We start from the raw sequence: 21,716 nt of genomic DNA, 5'->3' as shown, positions 1-21,716 counted from the left end.
ATCACACCTGCAAACTCACATGACCACCAGACAACTGTACTTTGCACAAGTGAAACCTGCTGTTGTCCAGCACACTGAAGGAGGTAGAAGGTGGTCCTTGGCCTTTCTACACTGCTTGCTGTGTCCCAGGAGACAACCCTCCATCCGTACAGAAAATACCATCCTATATTGAAACCTTGCCTAGAGATACCCTTTTTTTTTTCCACAACCTTCATTGGATTTTTGCTTTTGATGGGCCTCATCCCAGCACTGGGGGTGTCAGCCAGTTGTGTGGGCACAGCAGACAGAAGTCTGCTGCAAGCCTACAATTGGTGGGACAAGGGGACCCCATGGAGATGGATGTGACCATGCTTCCAGTTTGATGACTGAGCCCATGCACTCTTCTCCTACAGAGATTTCAGCTACAAGGGGACTAAACTGAAAAGGGCTGCTCTGTAGTCACAGTCCCAAAGCAGATGACGCATGTGCCAAGAGCAAAGCAGATTCTGTCTGCAGATAGATGAGCTGCATCATGGAGAGAGGGATGATAGAGATACTTTCCCTTTCCTTGTCATCAGGGTGCTTCCCCAAGTCAAGGGGTACCCACTCCCCCATCAGCCTGCACTCTCCTCTAGTCACATGTGCTTTTCTGAGAAGGTGGGAATGCTTGGTTAGATGCAGCCAGTGCCTCCACTCCTCCAGCACAGGCTGACATCCATTCCAGGTGCACTGTACACAACCACACACCAGTGAACAATGATCAGAGAAAGAGAGGAAAAGCTAAGGGGAAGGAAACAGCAGGGTAGAGAAAGTGAGGACAAGAATGAAATTGAAAAGTGAGAAGGATAGTGAAAAGAGGAGATAAGGATGGGAGAGAGAGCAGAGAGGGAGTTACTTTGCAAGTGGTAGCTGAAAATCTCCCAACGTTTACAGCAAATGATGCATGAAATACACTGTCAGGAATGTGATGCCCAGAACCTATTGCTGCTAAATATTTAATCTGATTGGCAGGGAGCCATTAAAACCTCAGTGTCTGGATCTCAGGCTTCTACAGAGCAATAGGTAAAGTAAATATATCAACATGTAGTGATTCACCTTGGGTGCCATCAGCCTTTCCAACCTGCAGCATTGCACAGGAAAAAAAGTTGTCAATGGATATTAACAACAGCAGAAACGGGCTACAGGAAAGACACATCTTATGTACCTCGGCCCCCACTGCAAGCTAGAGACAAGTGGAAGGTGAATATGCTGAGTCTCTTCTTCAGAAATTACAACACGCTACTGCAAAGCTTCATACGACGCAGTTCATGCCTCTCAAAACACTACGAAGTCATGCAGAACTGTGGTACATCAGGGCTGTTGCTCTAATGGCCCACACTTCCCTGCACGTAATCCCTGAAGCCAATCTACAAGCAGACCAAAGGCTGCCTCCGGCAATCATCTTCTATCGTCTGTCAAGCATGAAGCAGGTCAGAACATCCTATATATGTGTCTTCTAATGCCAGCACATGAGACCACAGCAGGGCTGGCAGGGTGCATGCAGGTTTGCAGGCAGCCTTTTTGGGTAAGAAAGCTCATTAGCTGGTACCGCAGCATAGTGAGGGGACGATAGGACAACCAGTTGCTAGGAGGGGAAAACAGATGCGTAATTTTGCACATCCAGTGCAGGCTTCCACTTTACTGACTCTACTCACACAACTTTCAGAGCCGCTGCTGTTCATGTCAGCTCTGGTGTCCCTGAGCCTACACCTGAGCTGAGTCTTGTGCTCCCAAACAGCTCCTTCTTGGAGCTTTGCAAAGAAGGATTGTATCTGGGCAAAGATTTTGCAGTTTCAAACTACAACGCTATTCTGACTCAGAGGCAAACTTGGCCACTCAGAGATACTCTGGGGAAAAAAAGACTTTCTTCTTAATCATTTTGTATTGTTCAAATCAACTCATTTCTAGAACAAAGGTGTTTGGGGTCTTTATTTAGGTATAATGTAACATTTTAAATTTTCCAAAGCTAACCTAAAGGTAGAAATATTCTGCTCTGCTGTAGAGACTTCCAGACCAAGTTCCTCACCATCATCCAATACACCAGCAACAGGAGTCCAGTTCTTCCTAAGCATTCTACAGGTCCAGGGCATGTGGTTGACTCAATGCACTGGCAAGTCACAGATTGCATGAGCCCAGCACCTGTCTTCCAAAAAAGGAATAAATAGATAAATAAATACATAAGAAGTGGAAAGTCATGACAGAAATGTAGGGAAAAGCAACATGCCCCATACTTGTTTCACAGAGGACATGGGATTTTAATGTATACAAAACCCCATATCATGCAGAACATCTGCAAATCTAACACTGACTGCAGGCCTTGCAAGTCTGGGATGTGGGCTTCACAGGTAAAACAGCACCAAGCACTTCTCTAGGCATAGATCTTGCAAGACTTGTCATAGACTGGTATTCACCAGCATAAATTTCCCATCATATTCCCCTTTCTGTATTCCTGGCTGCTTCCCTGTCCCTGTCGCAGCTGTTCAAGGAGCTGACTTCATCAGAATATGCTTTGTGAAGTGCTTTTCTGCTCTATATGATGGTTTTGCTTTATTTCTTTCAGTAAGTGCCAAACCACTGAAGAATGCCAAGGGTAGAGCTCTGAAAGTCAAGATCAAGCAAAGAGTAAGTATTTTTCTATGGCATCATCAACCAAAAAGTATCAAGGCACCTCACAAACACAAAAGAAAGTGTTACTTTTGAATACAGCTGTATGGTGTGAGTGTCCATCATCCCAGCTCACAGAAGAACAAGTATGCCAAGTGACTCATGGGCTCTGACAAACCCTGCTACTGTTTAAGACTTGTCCAACTCCAGCTTGCCGTGCTCATGAGAAGGTACTGCCTGTAGCAGGAGACATGTGCCTGCATTTCAGCCACTCCAGTCGACAGCCTCACATGTAATCCTCAACCAGCAATGAAGATGGGTTTGCCAGACCACTGAGCTGCTGCAGGAACAAACTGCAGGGGCAGGGAAGGGAAACAACTTTATTGACCACAGCTGGTGATTAACTGAATAAGAGCCAATGCATGGAAAAGTCAGATATGGGACTCTGCTGACCTGCCTCCTATCTTTACCACAAGATGAGTCTTCCCTGTAGCCCAGAACAGCACAGTCCCACCTGCATGCAGTGCTTCAGCCTTTGCCTTAAAAGGTGCTCTTCCACGTTTACAGCGAGAACCTGTTTCTCTGATCCTGGGCTCCTATCACTCTTTGAACTCCCTCTTAAAATTGCCCAGGAACTAGCTGTGTCACTGGGACACAGTCACTGTCATACAGGGAACTAAACTGAAGCATTTATTTTACAAACAGCCCTCCAAAAAGATATCACAAAAGAACGAATTTAGGATGCTCTTGACAACAAGCTTGACAGAGCCATTCACCCAGAGAGACTAGAGCTACCAGCTGAGATACTGCACTGGCTCATGGCTCTGTTTCTTATCATCAACTCTTCATTTCACTTGGAAATGCATTCGGTCTTAAAAGCAGATCAGGAAATTAACATTTCCAGGTATGGAATATCCTCCTAGCATCTGAAAATGGAATTTGTATGAAAAAATGTGCAGAATTTTTTAAGTACAACTGGATAAGAAACACTGTGATAAGAGCTCTTGCTTCATCATATTTTCCCATCACTGTCAAAATGAGGAGATATAGTACTGCACACTTTTTTTAAGCTAATTAAGCTATTTCATACCTCGAAAAAGATTCATACTGAAGGGGCAAAAAACCCCAGCTAATCCACACTCTGATGGAATTAGCTCCTCACTGCAGTTTAAGTGTGTGCTTCATCTGTAGTCCTTCCATTCCAAAAGGCAGCACTCAAACAGAGCCATAATCAAAGAAGAAAATATAATTAAACAGAAACATTAACAAACATGTCCTGAACAAATAACCTGCAAGGAAAAAGCACCATAGCACTGGCTTATTTAGAAGCTCAACAGCCTTTTAAAGACCATGAAATCATATGAAATCTTGCTGAAACAAGATCAGTTTCCTGATGCCTGTATCACCCCCTGATAACTGAGTATCTAATGTCATCCCTGGGTATCTATATTCACGGCAATTCCCCCACCCTCTCCTAGCCTCCCTGTCATCCGACACTTAGGCTTGTCCTTCTTACAGATTCTGCTTTCCCCAGCTTCAGCTAAGGGCCCACTCTCTTCCAGATCTGCCCTTAGTGACTAAAGAGAATAATTGGCCCCTGTTCTCTCTTTATAACAGTCCTTTATGGATTTGCAGACAGTTAGGATTCCACCCACAGCTTTCTTTCCTCTAGACTGAACACATCTGGCTCTCTTAGCATTTCTTACAGCACTGTGTCTGCTGTCATCTACCCCTATCCCCTTGCTTGCTCCCCTCTCCAGCCTGCAAACTATCTTTCTAAAAACACTACACCCCAACATGGGTGCAACACTACACAATCACAGCCAAAAGGATGGGGGAGAAATGATCTTTGGGCCCTGAAAATCAGAGGGGGAGGAATCCTGTGGAAACACCATATCCTTTTCTTCCTCTCCTGGAGAATTTTGGACACTCCCTGTAGCAAAGCTCCCAGTGCTACTTTCATTCAGAGACTGCCATCACTTCCTTGGGAACGGTACTTCAGCCTCCGCCATGTTTTGCAGCAGGAATGGTGCTGTCTATTCAGTGCTTCCTTTTGTTTGGTTTGCTCCTATTGATTAGTTACAGCTACTTCTCCTTCAGTTCTGGTTAGGCTCCTACACAACTCCCTTAGCAGTGCAGACCAGGCATCTAACCAGCAGCGGCTCCAACAGCACTAAACAATTCCTCACTTTCTCTCTCCTCAGTGTTTACATTCTTAAGCACACACTTTAAGGCAGTCATCACATCTCTCTTTTAATTGTCATTTGGCCAAGCTAAATGTAATTAGTTACTTTAATCTTCCCTCTTAGATCAATCCCTCCAGCATCTTAATCATTTTTGTTGCTCCACTGAATTTGTTCTAATTTGCTGCCATCTTTGGGGCACCAACTTCTCCAGAAATGAACTCAATAGCCTAGGTACACTCAGATCAGGCACATGAAGAAAGCATGACTAGAAACATGCAGAAAACATTTCCTTGCTCCGAGATGCACTAGTTCTGTTTATGCAATCCAGAAATCACATCAGCCTCTTTGCTGCCGCATTGTATTGCGAGCCCATATCTCATTTGCTAACCAGTGTAACCCCAGTGTCATTTCTGGAATTACTGCTTTCCAGGGGTGCACCTCTCATCTCTGCTTTCTTTACGAGCACAGTCTGATTTTAACTCCTGCTATTCAATTTATTATCCACTCTGCTAATCCCCAAATCCTATTCTGAGGTATAACTGCTTAGCCAGTTATATATCTCAAATCTCTTTGATTTCCAATGGAAATACGCTCACAAAGCAAAAGGCACGGGCTTTGTCATCAGAGCAAAGCCAAGGCACATCCCTAAATTCACAAGACAATATGGATTTTTCACATGCCTGTCTCCAGCATCCGTCCCTCACTGAAAACTGCCAGAGGGTTTTCAAACACTGCAGTTCAGCTTTGGTGGCACACCAACGCTGTACTGCTGCGTGATGGCTTTGCATCAGGCCCTGCTACTTTCAGAAAAAGCAGTGGCCCGTGGAGACTCATGCAAGGCCCAGTGAGAACAAGTAGGAGCACTGGGCAGGTGCCAATCAAGCATCCCCCAAATGTACCACTGCCGGGCTACATTTCTGTACACTGCCCTTCTCCGTACATGCCCTCAAAGTGGGCATGGCACCTTTCTAATAGCCTGCACAACAGCTTCCTCTGAACAGTGGTGTCAAAGGCTCCCCTCCTCCTTCATCCCAAAGGGGTGGGGGAATGGGGGGAGGCTTTTTCAAAGCCTTTCTCCGAGACATCACATTGGCGCAAAGCACCACAGATGCTGCCCGAGCACCAAGCAATCACGGAAGCAGGACCTGGGTGCAAAGAAGATTTTTTAAGACACAGACAAAAAAGCCCTTCCCCCTCCTCCAAAACTTGTCCCTCCAAATCTCTTCCCCTGCCACCCCACCTCCCTTCCCCAGATCTCCTACAGACACCAGAGCTTCCAACAGCTCCCAAACTAGTTCAAAGGCACAGAGACAGGGTGGCTTTGGCCCCCAGCCACACCTGTCTCCTGGAGGGCTTCCCTAACCCCAAGCTGTGGTTTATGGCATTAAGTCCAGTTAGGCTTCTCCAGCCTAGAGGAGGGGGGGGAAGAGTATGGAGAAGCAAGGGGAAATTGGGGTGCCACAGGGTCAGGGATGGATGGAGATCTAGCCCTGGGCAGCATTGATGCATCACCTCCACAGCTGTTCAGCTCTGAGGGGGAGAAGTTGCTCAGTCCAGTCCTGCTTCTTCCAGCCATGAGGCAGCTGCGGCTCAGAAGTGTCTAAATCAAATGGGTTGGGGGTCCTTACACTGTGCCTCTGGCTGCACCTGGTCCCCCTCTGCTCTAGGCCCCAAATGAAGGGGGACACATCTACCTGCACTGATCAGGCTGTAGCACCAGCTTCCTTCCCCCTAGAAATCAGGGGAAAAATAAAGCACCAGCTTCTCCCTCCCACCACCCTACCCATGCATATGTACTGCTAGTTAGGGTAAATTTATGAGTCAGCTATCTCAGTCCCCCACGGTCCAGGCTTTCCCAGGACAGGAATGCAATTTACTGCCAGTGAAAGTCCAACGAGGTGTATAAATCTGCGCTCCTGCCACTGCCTATTCTCATGACCCATGTCAGCCCACCTCCTCCTCACCAGCAGCAAGAGGTCTTCTACTTAACTTTCCACTCTCCTGTGCCAACAGAAAGAAGTGTGGGGAAGAGACTTAGCACAACTCAAGTCACTTGAAAAGCCACAATGTGTGTGAATTGTCTGGATTTATGACAGTCGTTAGCGCCACTGAAAAGATCCTTGCTACAAGTAACAGCATCAGTTTGAGCAAAGGGAAAACAAAGTAGACTGAGTAAGAGTACAACATTGCAGAGTACCCTTCATTTGGATGTTCAGAAAATGCAAAATGGCACAGACACACACATATACCTCTCCCACCCCTACACTTTGTACTTACTCAAAGCCCATTGGTCCTCCTTTTGCAGGAGACTAGTCTACAAGATCTTGAGATGCTTGAAAAAGAACAGACCTATGCGTACATCTAAAGGAGAGGAACTCCAGCCAAACCACCTGACTATATATCCCCTGGCACAGACCAAGGATAGGCATTTTCTGTCAAATGCTGATCAGCATATACTAGACCAGCTCAGCCAGGATGGAGAAGGTCAGCTTGGCTTCAGCCAACAGGGAGCTGACTGTGGTCAAGAAAAACCTTAGCGTGGATCTTACCATCTCGCTCTAGCAAGCAATGAGACAATTCTCAATTACATCTTCTCCAAGCCCTTCAGTTCTGCACCAAGGAACTCCATTCATTCAGTGCACTGCAAGTGCTGCTCAAAGCTGAATGGCTGTTCCCCAGTATGTTCTTTTATTTCCTGGTATGAATGTCATATGTTTTATTTCCAGTTGTGTTAAGAGGCACAGCTTAACCTGCTGCTTCCAAGTGAAATTTACCTTCTCTTTACATTGCTATGTTGATCTTTCATTGAAGAGATTATCTCTGGGTGATTTTATCCAAGGTCTGTATTTCTTTAGCTAGTGTAATAAATGTGGCATTTCAGTAAAGCCAAGGTTCAAGTTGAGTCTTTTGCATACAAACTTCTCTAAACCCACAGGCTTCACCTAAAGAACCTGTAGGCTTGTCATTTCCAGGAAGAGCATGGGACCAAATACTGTCTTTCTGCCATCTCCTTTAAGTTCACTAAATATTTAGACATCCTATAATAAAGGAAATTAAAGAGTTTTAAAGGGAATTTAGGTCTTTAACTCTATTTTTTTCTCTCCCTCTAGATCTCTGACAGCAGTCAACTGCTATGGTTTTCCACCAAGTTTTGTCTTGCAACTTCTAAACTATTGGGTTTTTATATTGCTCTTTCAAAGTCATTCAGATTATGAGAAAACACAATTAAGTTGCTTTAAAAGTCTCAAATTCTGTTCAAATAGAAATTTCAGCTATGCCCAGTACAGCCATTTTAAGCAGTTCTTAACAGAGAGTCATTGATTTTTCTCCTCTAGGTATAGTCCATGAGGATTTAGGGGAGGAAACTCAACACAATTTAATCTGATCCCAAAACTGAATGTCAACCAGATTCTATACTTATTGCTGTTTTATACTGCAGGAAAAGCAATACATTAGGTGATCAAAAAAACACCTGAAAATATATACAGCAAAATAAGTGTTGATGAATCTGCTGGTATCCTTAAAAATCATGTCATTTAATGCTTGAAAACCAAGAAAATCATCAAATATGAAGACAAAAAATAACACCCATTGTACTCAGCTAAGATTAAAAAATAACACCCATTGTATGCAGCTAACATCAAGGATTTATGCAGCATTCATTGCAGGCATCAAAACAGGAACCTAGACAGTACCTCAATAGCTCTTTAAGATGTTTCTCAGATGACAAAAGTGAACAAGTTTATAAACAATAATACTTTGAAATGAAGCTCATTCAAATAAATATAGCAAGCCCTTGCATCTCATACCACAAAGCAGACATACAAAGTCAATCCAATCCTCACCACAGCCAGTGCCAAGATTCTGCCCAACTTCAAAGGGACAGCGGAGCCAGCCTCTGGGCTGCAGCTGAACCCTTGTGTAGGTAGACATCACAATTTGTCCTGCCACAGTTGCCAAACTACACTATCACAGAATACTGTCACATCAGAGAAGATACATGGATTTCTGTATTACCCTGTGCACTTAAAAGGACACAGTTAGACTGCCAGGGCAAACCTTCTCTCTAATTTTCTGTTTTGTTTGATTTTTGTGCTTCATCATGCAAGCAATATTTTCTTATGAAACATCGGCCTTGGCATAGATGGGCGATGCTTCTAAATGCATGCAAGCAAAGATGTACAAAGACATATAATTAAATGTCATTCTTACACCAGCTCCCTCCTGGGACACAGTAATTATAGAAGAATTAAGCCCTGGCCATCTCTTCTTAGCTTTCCCGCAGCATCCTGAGAAAAAGTTCTCTGTGCACTGCCAAGGAACAGCCCTATGATACCTAGTCATGTCAAGGGACCTTCACATGTCAACTTGCCACTCTCTGGCTTAAAATTAAGGTCCAAGAAGCCCAGATATCATGGCTGAGCTGAGCTATATGCACATTGCTGTTTCTTGCAAATTCAAGTCATGTTTGGGAACCATTTACATCCGTCCCAGACTGAGGGATCTCCAAGACTTTAAGTTCAAAAAGAGATGGACTACCAGGTAACCAGTTTTCTTACAGTGGAAGAATACAAGACAGAGGACCAGGGATTAGGAGACTTTGGATTCCTCCTGGATTGATTTCCAAACTGGGTGGTGAAAGAGGGATAATTTAATACAACTCCTGTCTTTTCCAGCCCCCAATCCTGTACATCCTTAACACACATACACATAACAAAAGACAGACTTAAAAGTCTTTAGGAAGTTCACCTATCTAGGCTGCCTTTGTAGTCAATAAGGATTAGCTTCTCCAGAGGGCAAACTGGAGCACATCCACTGGGCTCCTGCTCCACATCGCCCTTTAAAGGACTCCCTGTTTTTCCACCAACTACCTGGAGATCCTCTGGAAACAAGTCTCCCACAGCTAGTGTTAGCTTCTAGAAAACATCCCTTTTCCATAAAAAAGTCAAACATCTCACCACGCTTATAAAAGCAAACGTGTAATAAACAACAAGAGGGGATATACTAAGAGATACGAACTGCAGGAATAAAAATCCCAAGTGATTGTAAAGATCTGGAGACAACTTTAAAGAACTACCTGCACATTACAGGAAATTATAAAAATTTTCATTGAATCAATAACTCTGATTTCCTGTCATAGAGTCTCTGTCATTTTCATCCTTTGTTTAAGAGCATTTGCTTGAGGATCAGTTCTTTGTTCCCTGGAAATTCACCTCTTCCTGTCACTTTTTCTCCCACCTGGAGTTAGCACTGGAGCTGGATGCTAAATGAAACGTTTTGTTGTTAACTGGGAAATACAAATGCATCCAAAGCAGAACAAGAACAAACCTGTGCTGCTTAATTTGGAGGGAGAACTAGCTCCCATGTCTCCCATATCTTTGAGGACTCCACAGTCTCTGGGCTATGGAGCCTGCTTCTCCATTTCTTTCATGCTGAAGTCATTTCCCTTTATATAAGTAATTACTTTATATTGGGCCAAAGAAACAAACTGCCTCCACAGCCCAGTCGTTACAGCACTCCCTCCCCAGCACAATGAATAGGCATTTATATGAAGTAGAACTGCTCCAACTGGAAAAGTTCCAACTGAAAAAGCATTACTGCAGAGGACCCAGTAGTCTGGCCCCTCATGTTGGCTAGGACAGCCTCAGGGACAAGTCCCCGCTCCAAACTATGCAGAATAGGAATGCGTCACCCAAAACCCAGTTACTTTTCTGCTTAACAGGCTGCTCGCTATTCTGAGCTTTCCTCTGCTTTTTCCTGAAAACACATCAAATGCTCTAATTAATTTCAGTGCAGAAATAGCAAAATCTATAAAATTAATTTATTGGGGGGGGGGGGGGGGGGCAGTAGTAAACCCATTTCCTGCCGCATTCACTCAGTTACAAACCTCTCCTGTCAAAAACCTTAATCACCATCTCTAACACCAGAAACTGAAGTCAGGGATCTCTCTGGCAAGTTGTGAACAAAGAACATGATTTCAACTCAATGTCCTAACAAAAAAAAAAAAAAAAAAAAAAAAAAAGAGTAAGACTATTAAGAAGAGTTATGTTATTAACCAACACTCATCTCCTATTTTGTATCTCCTGGTTTCTGAAAGTTATTACTCCCTCCAGTAAAAAAAAAAAAAAAAAAAAAAAATGCACTGAAAGGCTGGTCAGGTAAGATACCTGCTGTGGGCATCCAGCTTCTGCTTCAGAGAGTGTCGAGGCACAGGCATTCAGCTCCTGAAAAGTTCTCTGAGCCCTGAAGTTCAGAGATCCTTTTAGCCCCTTTGCTCCCCATGGAAATGGTACAAATGAAAAATGGATAAAGCATGAACCTTACAGCTCTCTCTGAATCCCTGGTTTGAAAGTTTCAAACCAGGGATTCAAAGAGAGCTTTCTGTAAAAGTCACTATGTCTTTCAAGGCAGCCATCCCACAGCTATCCTATTTTCCTAAGCTATTTAATTTTTAACTCCTCTTGTTTAGAGTACAGGCCCTCCTTCATTTAATGAAATGATTGCAGTATCTTTTCTGAGATTCTGTTTAGGCTTTTGTGGCATTTACCACCTTGTTACTTCCAGATGGAGTCTTAAAAACTTCCTCCCAGAATACTCAAATATGTGGTACCTCAGACCACATCCAAGCTGGTTTTATACTTTGACTTTCAATGTTTCGGGACACTATCTTTGCCGTTTTAATTATATATAATATTCACTGTTTCAGTAATAAATTAGAGGGTAATTTCGAGTTGCACCAAAAACGTGGAGAACTGAAGAGACTGTGAGAACAGATTACGTCATTCTGCCTCTTTCATTAGACTCTCCCCTGGGGATTGTCAGCCTCTGATGTTTCAGCTTGCCTCTGCTGAAACAAGCCTGACACGAGGGGATCTCCCCTGAGATGCTCAGGCCACTGACTACAGCAGCCAGCGATAACAGAGAATTACAGAGGAGGAGAGAGAGGGGTGCAGGGATATGCAGATCCCGCCTGTGTGCTTTCCACACAAGCGTATGCCTACGTGCAAGTAGCTGTGAGCTAGGGCATTTTTGTGCATTTCTTCTGCCACAATGTACTTCAAGTGCATTTCTCAGCAGAGTCCTGTGACAAAAATTCCCCAGAAATCCAGTCGTGTGCAATTAATTAACATCCTGCTTTACCTGGCACAAAGAGATTCACAGCAGCAACCCTTCCTCCATCCTCCTCCTGGAGTGGCTGGCAGCATCCCTACACCTTTCCATGCAACAGTGGAGCCGTTCTCCTCACTGCAGAGGCTTCAGAACCATCTGCCCCCAGATGCTGTGAAGATCTAGGTTTGCCCTTGAAATTAGAGCTAGCTTTAGGCTCTTAGCAGATCTTCTGAAATTCATTTCCAGGCGATGTTGATTCAGGGCCTTCACCTTTCACGTTCCAAACATCCACTGTGTATCTCCAGGACCTCGTTTCCAGCTGAGGATGCTGCAGTAGCAGAAGTCCCATGTGACAGAGGGAAAACATAGTCCTTTGTTATAACAAGCTGCAACCTCTCACCTACCCATATCCCTCTACGTCCTGCTCATAGCCCACAGCCAGAAGCAATGCACGGCCACTGCTATCTTCAGCTATCATGATCAACTATTACACCTATCACCTGAAAATACTTCTTTGTTCATTAGGCAATCAGCTGTGATGAAGGACATGGCATTTGTGCTAATAAATTACCGGTGGGTTCATGACACCAAATCTTACCTGTCTCAGTTGGCCCCTAATAACCATCTCAATTTCTAGTCAGTTTTGCAAATATAAACTTAATAAATTTTACATTTGTTTCCTTTTGCGAAATCCTCCAAATTCTTCAGAAGTCATACATGCAAGATACTACATCCACATGAAAGAGCTGTGTGTATTATCTCCTCAACAATTCATGGCAACCCTAACTAAGCAATGGGGAGAAGAGATAAAATAAAAATCTTAAATCCAAGTATAATAAAAAAGATAGCTTATTGTGTTATTTCCTTCATTTGAGTTTGAGTTTGTCCTGGACACCTGTATAGAAAACTCCAGATTCTTACAAAAAACACCAGAGGTTAGGATTACACATTTGTTGCTCTGATAAAAAATACTGTAATCCACCAGCAAGGTTGTACCATAGTCTCCACTTCTGCTGATGCGCAGGAGGATATAAAGCAGCATAGGCTTTAGGCCACAGAGCACACTTCCAATGCTGGCCAAACTCACACTCTCAAAATGGCACTTTCAGCCCTCTTAGCTACTAGCAGGGAAATCTCTACGAAATCAAAGTAGGGAGACCCCTCTCTGAACCCAGTAACCGAGCCACCCATCCAAACCCCAACCATACACAGGAAACTCCTCCAACTCAGAGCACAATGAGGTGCAACTGTGAAGACTGTCTAGTGAAGCACTGATTCTCCAAAACCACGATGCTCATGGCTCCCCAAATCTTATTTTATCTTCTGGAAGCAGCAAATGTGAGTAAACAAAGGCACTCATCTTGCAAGATAAAGGAATGAAATAGCAAGGCATGTATTTTCACAGTGTTCAGTATGTGATGATATACATCACCTTCCCTTGCAGTATCAGGTTTTGGCACACTAGCTATTCAGATGCTGCAGTAGTGTGAATCCTTGAAAGAGACGGTCACAGACAGGTAAAGCTCCTTAATGAAAGGGACACGGTCTCAACCTCAAACAGCCCACCTTATCCCAGGATTCAAAAGAACTGCACCTGCAAATACTAAAGCATCATTCACATGGGACGGGTTTATAAATCCCTTCTTGCAAAGATTTCTATACTGAAGCTCTAGCAGTCCCCCAGGATGGGACGTGCTGTCACAAAGTACTAGAGGTTTTGAAAACCAGACCTCTATGGGGAGTTCCTGATATGCTCAAGCTGTGTCACCAGTCAACACCATCATGTTGACTCTTACAGGTACCATATGAGATTTGGAGCACAGGGCCAAACCCACTCAGATGGGGAGGTTTTCCTCCAATGGGACAGTCAGTCACTCCCTCCTACACACAGAGCAGATCAACATCCTTACCTTTCTTCTAAAGGTGCTTGGTTAGGCATGCAAGTATCATCATCTATGGTTCACTGGAGACAGACTTTATTAGATACAAATTCCTGATAGCTTAGCACCTACATCTAACTTTAAACATCTTCAGTCACTACCATTCTGCCCTGTTTATCAGCATCTTCTACTGTCTCTAAATCATTAATGCGGTAAATATTTAATTTTATGTTTAATCTGTATTCTCTCTGCTTCATCTTAAAATCATTTATTTCCTGATCTGTCCTCAGTGACTAATGAGAATAATTGGTCCCTGTCCTCTTTCTATAACCATCTTTTAAGCATTTGCAGACAGTTAGGAATCCACCCACAGTTGTCTTTTCTCCAGACTGAGCTTGCCTGGCTCTCACAACCTTTCTTTACAAGTTTTGTTTTCTCTGATCTGTGATCATTGTCTTTGTTCACTCCCACACACTTTCCCCATTCCTTCCCTCTCTTAGAAGTGCAGCCCCCAAACAAGGTGCAGTTACCTAAGAAGGGCTTAACCACATCTGTAAATATGTGTTAGACATATCATTTCATTGTTTTGAACAAATAAGGATTGCATATGGAGCTCACACATGGGCTGGACAACAGGTCCAGTAGAAGATGGTGGTAACTAGAGTGATTCATTTCTTGATCAGTGGTTCAAATCAAGACTAGGAGTGAAATAAGAACAGTTCCCATTTCACTAGATAGCTACACACAGACAAAGTAGTATAGTTGACTTCTACCTTGAGAAGTAACTTACCAGTTTGTCACATGGAGAGTTAACTGGATGTGAGCTCCTGACAAAATAATGACTCATGGATTATTCATGGATATAAACTAGTGGCTCCACACCACTGTTTTGGTGGATGAGCAATCAGTAGAGACGAGCCACCAAACAGGCCATGAAGACCAAGTTCTCATTTTTCCCCTAGAAGTGTTTCTTCCCCATAAATGTTTCAGCACAGCCATGCACATCAATATTAATGCCTCTGTATGTGCTCTGGGAATACAGAAATCATCAGTATCCAGAGCTGGCAACCTAATATTTTACTGGAGCCACTTGCAGTGGCTCTTTCGAGTTTTGAACCTTCCCTGTGGATAGGGTTAGAGGTATAGGGAGTGAATGTTGCAGAAATCTCAGCTTAGCATCCCTTTCACTTTGAGCCAGTAACCACACTCATTTGTAACTTCTCTTTTTCCCCAGATGCTTAATCAATTCATCTGTATTGGTGGCTCTGAAACATGATCTTTGATTGCTTGTATTAGAAAGGGAAGAGAGTCGCCCAGCATACTTTACAGTCTGCAAGTGCCTTCTGTATTAGGAAGTATCAGCTGACAGTGAGTCTCAGAACATGTATCCTTTTCCTCTCCACTTTTTTAGAGGCCCTGAGTACAGAAAAAGCAGTATTTTTCCTCCACATTAAGCATATTCAGTGCATGTATAAAATTAAAGAGAAGCCAGTCCCTCCTCCTGCCCAGAGCCAGCATTCTCTCTTGATTCTAAGAAAACACTAAATAAAAAGCAGCCTTGACTCAAGAGGTCCAAATTAGCCATGGTTTGAACTGACTTGATCACAGCCCTGTTAGCACACTGCCTAGTGCTATGCATTTTTTTCTGAGCGCATAGAGCTTTTTTTTTCTCTGCAGTTGACCTCAGGCGCAAGGAGGTATGCTGCTTGGTTTGCACAGATCACCATCATGTACTTGGTCAACTTTTACACACACCAGTTCACACGCTGATGCATGATTCTAGCTTGGAGCTGGTAGCATGTGGCTTAAGGAAGCCATGAGCTCTTGAACTATGAAGGGTTGGTTTGTTTGGAAATTTTTTTCCTGATATGAAAGGTAGCTTTGACATTTAACCTGTCTGGGTCAGTCTTCTGGCTCCAAGGCACTTAGCACCATGCCACTAATTTTGCCAGAGCAAGCTCAAATCCGTATCTGCCAGGAACCTCCCCTCCTGTCTTCCGATGAACAGACCAGCATGGTGGATAAGTCAGAGGGATGGTGGAGCCCCCTTTGTGGCTGGAGAAATGGTCTTTTTAGTTCCCATTGGGATGCACTTAGCTGAAGCAGAAACACAAGGCTCAGAAGGGAGAAGGCAGCAGTAGCAAGAGGGCCATGCTTAACTTTAAGTATCTTATTTTCCTCTGGTTCACCTGCCACATAATTCAGTGCTGCGATCTTCAAACTGCCATTTCATCTTATGCAGGGAGGCACCCAGGGCAGTAGCTAGTCCATCTGACTGCAGCGAAGCAACGAAATGAGTAAATTGATTCACTGTGGTTTAAAGAATTCTTGTGGATGGGTGGGTGGAAGACAGATCAGGGTAACAGCAGGTAAGTTATCATCCATGTTTCTCCCAACCACTCCCTGCTTTTCTATCAAGTGTAAAAACCTCTCGAACAAGGCTGATCACAGAATCACAAAAGAGTAAGGCAGTCAGTCCTAGAGCCCCTATGTCAGGCAGAGCAGATACTACCAGCATCCCAGTATAGATTAGGCAATCACAGTACATGGAACCACCTCTCTCAAAAAGATTATCTAGTCCATCTCTCCTATTAACTAATCCATTTCTTTGTGATAAATTGCAGCTTTCACAAAGAACCGAGAAAAATTTTGTAAAAACCCTCTGCATAATCTCCAGCTGCAGGATAACTCACCCCACTGCCCACCAAGCCATGCTGGTAAGTAGAGTACAGGCAGAGTACAGCTATGGCCTCCCTAAAGGCCAAGGAGATTAAACCTCTAGGGACCAGACCTCAATCTGGACTATCTCACAGGCAGCTTTTGCACATCCTAAGGAGCAAAAGACAAGAGCGGGAAATGGAGCTCATTGCAGAGACAAGCAGTGCTGTCTGTACAGCACTTCTATCCTCTGCCAGCTTGTGAGAATGAGAAAACAGCACTGGGAATCAAATCCAGACCTCCCACATGGTACTGCAGAGACGCTGATTCCCAGTGCCAGCCCAGGCAACGAGAGTCCAGCGTGGGAATCCAAGCGCAGATCCATACGCTAGCGCAGAAGAGCTCTGGCACCGGAGACAAGGTCCACCTTCTCTCTTCCAAACCAAACACAAGAAACAGTCCCAGCTGAGCTCCAACAAACGATGAAACACAGAAATTAATGCTGCCACCTTCTCTCCCCATAGGTGAGGGCTTGGAAATTGGGTGCTGGTTCATGGGTTGATAGGTGTTTTATACCCAGGGGCAGCTGGTAATCCAAAATGAGGATTACACAAGCCAAAACCTAAATTATTAGATGGGGATGGAGGGTTGCCCCTGCTCTATATTTTCCATCTCTCCATGATCTCCTCATGCTCTTGCACGCACAGGTACAATGTAAAACTCAGCCATCAGTGCAGGTATCCTGAGAACCCTGCTCAGACCAGGACAGCTGGGGGCTGCTCCTGACACATTCCTTTGCCCAGCTATGTTCTCACAAACAAAGGGATTGCAAGAGGTACCAACACGGGCACAGGCTGAGCTGGGCTGGTGCAGCAGGTCTGTACCACCGGACCAGAGCCCAGGGTCCCCAGGAAGATGAGTAGCGGCTTTTTCCCTGCTGAGATCTGCCCCTGTGTACCAAAGGCAGAGCCAAGAGGAAGCTGAAGCAGATCTCACCACCCCCAGGCTGTTTCACCACTCTACCCTCGACCTGCTCTATCCTGTCCCAACCCTCTGAGACCCCCACCCAGGACTGGGAGACAAGCTGGTGTGGTGTGGGACTAGAGAAAACCAGGATATGCGGAGGCAACAAGAGCTGCTGTTTTGGGGCGGCGTGGGTGAGCGCTTGATACCCACACCTCCCCTCCTATGGAGAGCACCCTGCACCCCCACACACACTGCCATTCTGCTCCAAAGCTGCAGTTGGGGCACACCAGGTTACCCCACACCCCAGAGTGCCATGCCCCTGCTCTGCTCCCCAAGGCCTTGAGCTGTGAGGCAGCACTGAAGCCCCATGAGCTGGTGGTGTTGCACACCCAGCCCTCCCTGTCTGTCCAAGGGGCAGCTCAGGAGGGACCATGTGCCTCCTGCCGCCACACAAACAGCTTGCAAGGCCTGAGGCAGCTGTGCTTGATGGTGTGAGGGGCAATATTAGAGGGCAACTCCTTTTGCCCATGCTGGAGCTGGCAGGGAAGGTGAGGAAAAGTTCCAGGTAAAGGTAACAGCAAGAGAGACCAGGTGGTAAAGGCGGGGATGAGGATCGGAGCCCATGCTCCCTGCCCCCATGGTTGAGCATCAAAGCTGCAAAATACCCCTGCCCAACTCCCACCCACCTTGCTCTACCAAACCTGGCCCAGGTCACGGATGGGAAGGGCCATGGCAGGGATGCAGCACCCACTTGGGCCTGGTACCCTGCAGGCAGGGCTGGCAGCTGGGGCAGGCAGTGGGCAGGCAGCGCTGGACACCACGCTCTCTCCAGGGGAGCACACAGCCCCGCCCGGCTGCCACCCTGCCAGACACCCCAGGCAGCGTTTCCCCCTTCCCTCCATCTGCCTGCAAAGCCCGGGGTGGGGGGCAGAGGGGCAGGGGCTCAGCCGGGCTCGCCCAGCATCTACCCTCCTCCCTCCTTGCCGTGCATCCCCCTCCGGGGCTTGTGCTTTTGGGGGCCATCACGGGTAAATGAGACCCGAAGGAGGGGGCTACAATCCCCCGCCCCGGGCGGTGCTGGGGCACCGGGTGGATCCGGCAGCAGTCGGGAGCTGTGGGGCCGAGAAATTCCTCCCGAAATCAGGAAAAAGGGTCCCACACGCCCTCCTCCCCGCACAGGTAAACTTTCTACTCCCACTTGCGGAGGGAGGGGGAGGGAGGGAGCGCTGTGGCAGGGAGGATCCAGGCGCGGATAAACCCTGGGAAGCCTTAGATATTTATAGAAGCACAGCCAGAATATGGCAGGAAAGGTGGCTCTCAAGCCTCGACAGGGAACCGCTCCTGGTTTTTAATAATAGCTCGACGATACCCCCTCAGAAATGTGAGAAAGAGCCACCGGATGGAACAAGGCGAGGGAGGGGGTGGGAGAGGCGCGCCCCCGCCGCAGGATGCTCCGGGTGCTCCAGGGCGGGTGCTCCAGGGCGGGGGGGGGGGGGGGGTCGGCTCCCCACTTCCTTCTCCTACTGTGGGGTGAGACACTTGCTCTGTATTGCCTCCCCCCGCCTGCTGCCAGGCCTCAGGTCTGCTGTAGGGACGAGAGAAGGGGGGAGGCGGGTCGGAGGGAGCTAGGCGGGGGGCTGACGGTGAGGGTAAATTGGGGGGGGGGGCGGGCTGTGCAGTAGCTCGCCCCTGCTCCCACCTGCCTCTCTCTCGGCGTGGGGGCTCTCAGCCCCACGCGTGCCGAGTGAAGCGGCGCGGCGGGCACGGGCTGAGACTTAAAATAACCTCGAGACGTTCAACACCTTGTGCCTGGCGCTCCCGCACCTCCCGGCGCTCCGCTCCCTTTGTCTTGCCACCATCTTACGGGAAGGCTCACATGTCACGTTACGGTCAGGATGCACCGGTGTCTCCTGCGTATCTACAGCCGAGCGGCACGATAGCCATTTTGCATCCCTCCCGAGTGGGCTGGGGAAGGGGCTGCCTGCGTGGGGGCGCCGGCTGCGAGGCGCGGGAGGGCGGGGGGGACGGCGGAGAGGGGCCACGGTGCCTTCTGACAGCACCAGGGAGACGGGGATAAATTAGAACCCGTGAAGATGCCTGAATACAGCGCCTCATAGGTTCAGGTTAAGTCTCTTGACGTGCTCGGACTTAAAATAGCCCTTCACCTCCACGCAAGCAGGCGCACTCGCCCTGGCGCTGGGCGGGCTCTTGCCGCGGTGCCAGGGGCGGCCCCGGCCCCCCCAGGGGCCCCGGCCCCCGCGTTAGGCCGCTCACGATCTAGAGGCCGGCGTGGGTTTTAAGTAATGCACCATCCTCCTCGGCAACAAGCAGGTTTCTACGTACTGTTATTCCTAATGAACTCGATTTTCACATCAAAGCATGACAAGGAGCCGCTGGACCAGTGAAAAGAAAGAGGCAATTTGCGGATGGGTGGGTGGGTGGATGGATGGATGGATGGATGGGAATTATCTTCGTTTTCACCCCTCTCCAAAGCCGTGTTCCTCCTCCCGTGTCTTTCCCGACCCCACCTGCCCACCCTAAGAAAAAAATCACAAGGGACTTTCCCCTGATTCACGCGCTATGTAACTCAAAGCATCGCCTCTCGCTTTCTCTTCATGTGCTATTTGATGAGCCAAGAGGGAATCAACATGTCTGGTGAATGTTTCCTCTTTTTTTTTTTTTTTTTTTCTGTATCTGCTTCTAAGAGCAGCATCCCTAAACCCATTGTTCTACCGTGAGTGGTCTTCCCTGGGCAAACCCATGCACCAAAATGAGCTGCCAGCAAAAACACAGAAACAGGAATTTCCCTACCTTGGTTTGTAGAAGCAGAACCTCTAGACGGACAGATCAAGGGAGAGAGCATGTTGGGAATGTCCAGTCTCCTCTTCTTGCTTGCATATCCACATAAGAAGAATAAGGGTCGGGGGGCAAACGTGGGGGAATAGGTTAAAAAAAAAAAAAAATCCTATTTGGCTGTAAAAAAAATAGAGGATTCTTTGTGTCAATCTTGCGTCTTGAAGCAGTGCAAATTCAAACGCCGGAATCACTTCAGAGGATATTTAGCACGAGTGGTGAGGATCATTAAATGCAGGTTCCAGAGAAAGCATTCCTTTTGCCTTTTTAATGATTATTGTTATAATTATTCTTTTTTTTTTTTTTCCTGGAGCCCTAGTGGAGGAGGCTGTGTTTAAAGCAACTGGAGGTCGGTGCCGTTCTTCTGTGAAGCATGATTATCCTCAAAGCGTCCCCTTCCTGAAGGGAAAAATAAGCATCAATTTTGTATTAGAGGGGTCTGAAGGGGATAAAAACCGCTCCCCAACAAAGACATTAATATATTGAGAAGAAAGGGAGGCAAAACGCATTTCCCAACAGTGCACACAAGCGGAATAAAAAAAAAAAAAATAATAATTTTTAAAAAAACAGCTGGCACGAGTCTATAAATAATTCAGATACGGGCTGACTACACCATTCCCGGGATAGGCATGCATACGAGACGGGAAAGCGGGCGCGATGTGAATCGCGGAGAGAAAGCGAGGCCGCCCCCCCCCGCAGCCCCCTCCCCACGCACGCACAGCATTTCGCCCACCCCCGGGCCCAGCCCCCGGCGGGCTGGCGAGGGCCGTGCCCACCCCTCTGCAGTGCTGCCGGCACCGCTGCCCGCCGCGCTCGCCTCAACGGGCAGCGCGGGGCGCGCTCCGCGCAGCCGGGCGCACACGCGCGGCCACGGGGGGGCCGCTTCACCTGCGACGTGGCCGGTTTGCACTACGCGGTGGGTGTCCCCTCCTCCCCCACCCGGTCGCCCCCGGGAACACAACCCTTGGCTCTCTGGGGTTTGGGTTGGGCTTTTTTTTTCTTAGGGGTGGGTTTGCGGCTGGGGGGCTCCCCCGACCACCACCTCCTCCAGCACACGCGGGCAGGGCTTACAGCTATGCAGGCATTTATTTAATGAGCTCGCAGGTATTTTTTCCTTTCCCCTCCCATCTCGCACGGAAAACAAGTCACACTTCCAGCTGTCATAAAATACAGACCCACATACATACCAGCAAATCCTGCTTCAAGCACTCCGGCTGCTCTGAGCAGCTACTGCCCCCCTCTCTCCCTGCAAGGCTGATCCACCTCAGACATGCTCAACTTCTTCAGTCTCTTCTCCGATACTGCCAGGGTAGGAGATATGCGTCGGGGAGGGGGAAGTGTTCAGAGCATCATGCTAAAAATACATTTAAAAAAAAAAATCCTCTGCAACATAAAAGCTCCGAGAATGCTTCCCGGAGGTGGAGAAAGCACGGGAAGGTGA

General features: G+C 46.9%; 1 protein-coding gene across 1 annotated transcript in view; it reads right to left on the bottom strand.

The window, feature by feature from the left end:
• The window catches only part of GRIN2B (glutamate ionotropic receptor NMDA type subunit 2B), a 207,041-nt gene extending 185,531 nt beyond the window's left edge, over positions 1 to 21,510 (bottom strand). The window contains exons 1-2 of the mRNA XM_074901403.1: positions 21,463 to 21,510; positions 20,234 to 20,674 (exon numbers count right to left, since the gene is read on the bottom strand). The gene's annotated coding sequence lies outside the window, so the exon portion shown is untranslated. The remainder of the gene's footprint in view (positions 1 to 20,233; positions 20,675 to 21,462) is intronic.
• Between the last annotated feature and the right edge of the window lie 206 nt (positions 21,511 to 21,716).

The sequence above is a fragment of the Athene noctua genome, chromosome 3, assembly GCF_965140245.1.
Source record: "Athene noctua chromosome 3, bAthNoc1.hap1.1, whole genome shotgun sequence".
Lineage (NCBI taxonomy): Eukaryota > Metazoa > Chordata > Aves > Strigiformes > Strigidae > Athene > Athene noctua.
The sequence above is the reverse complement of the archived record's forward strand: the minus strand, read 5'-3'. Positions and strand labels throughout refer to the sequence as shown.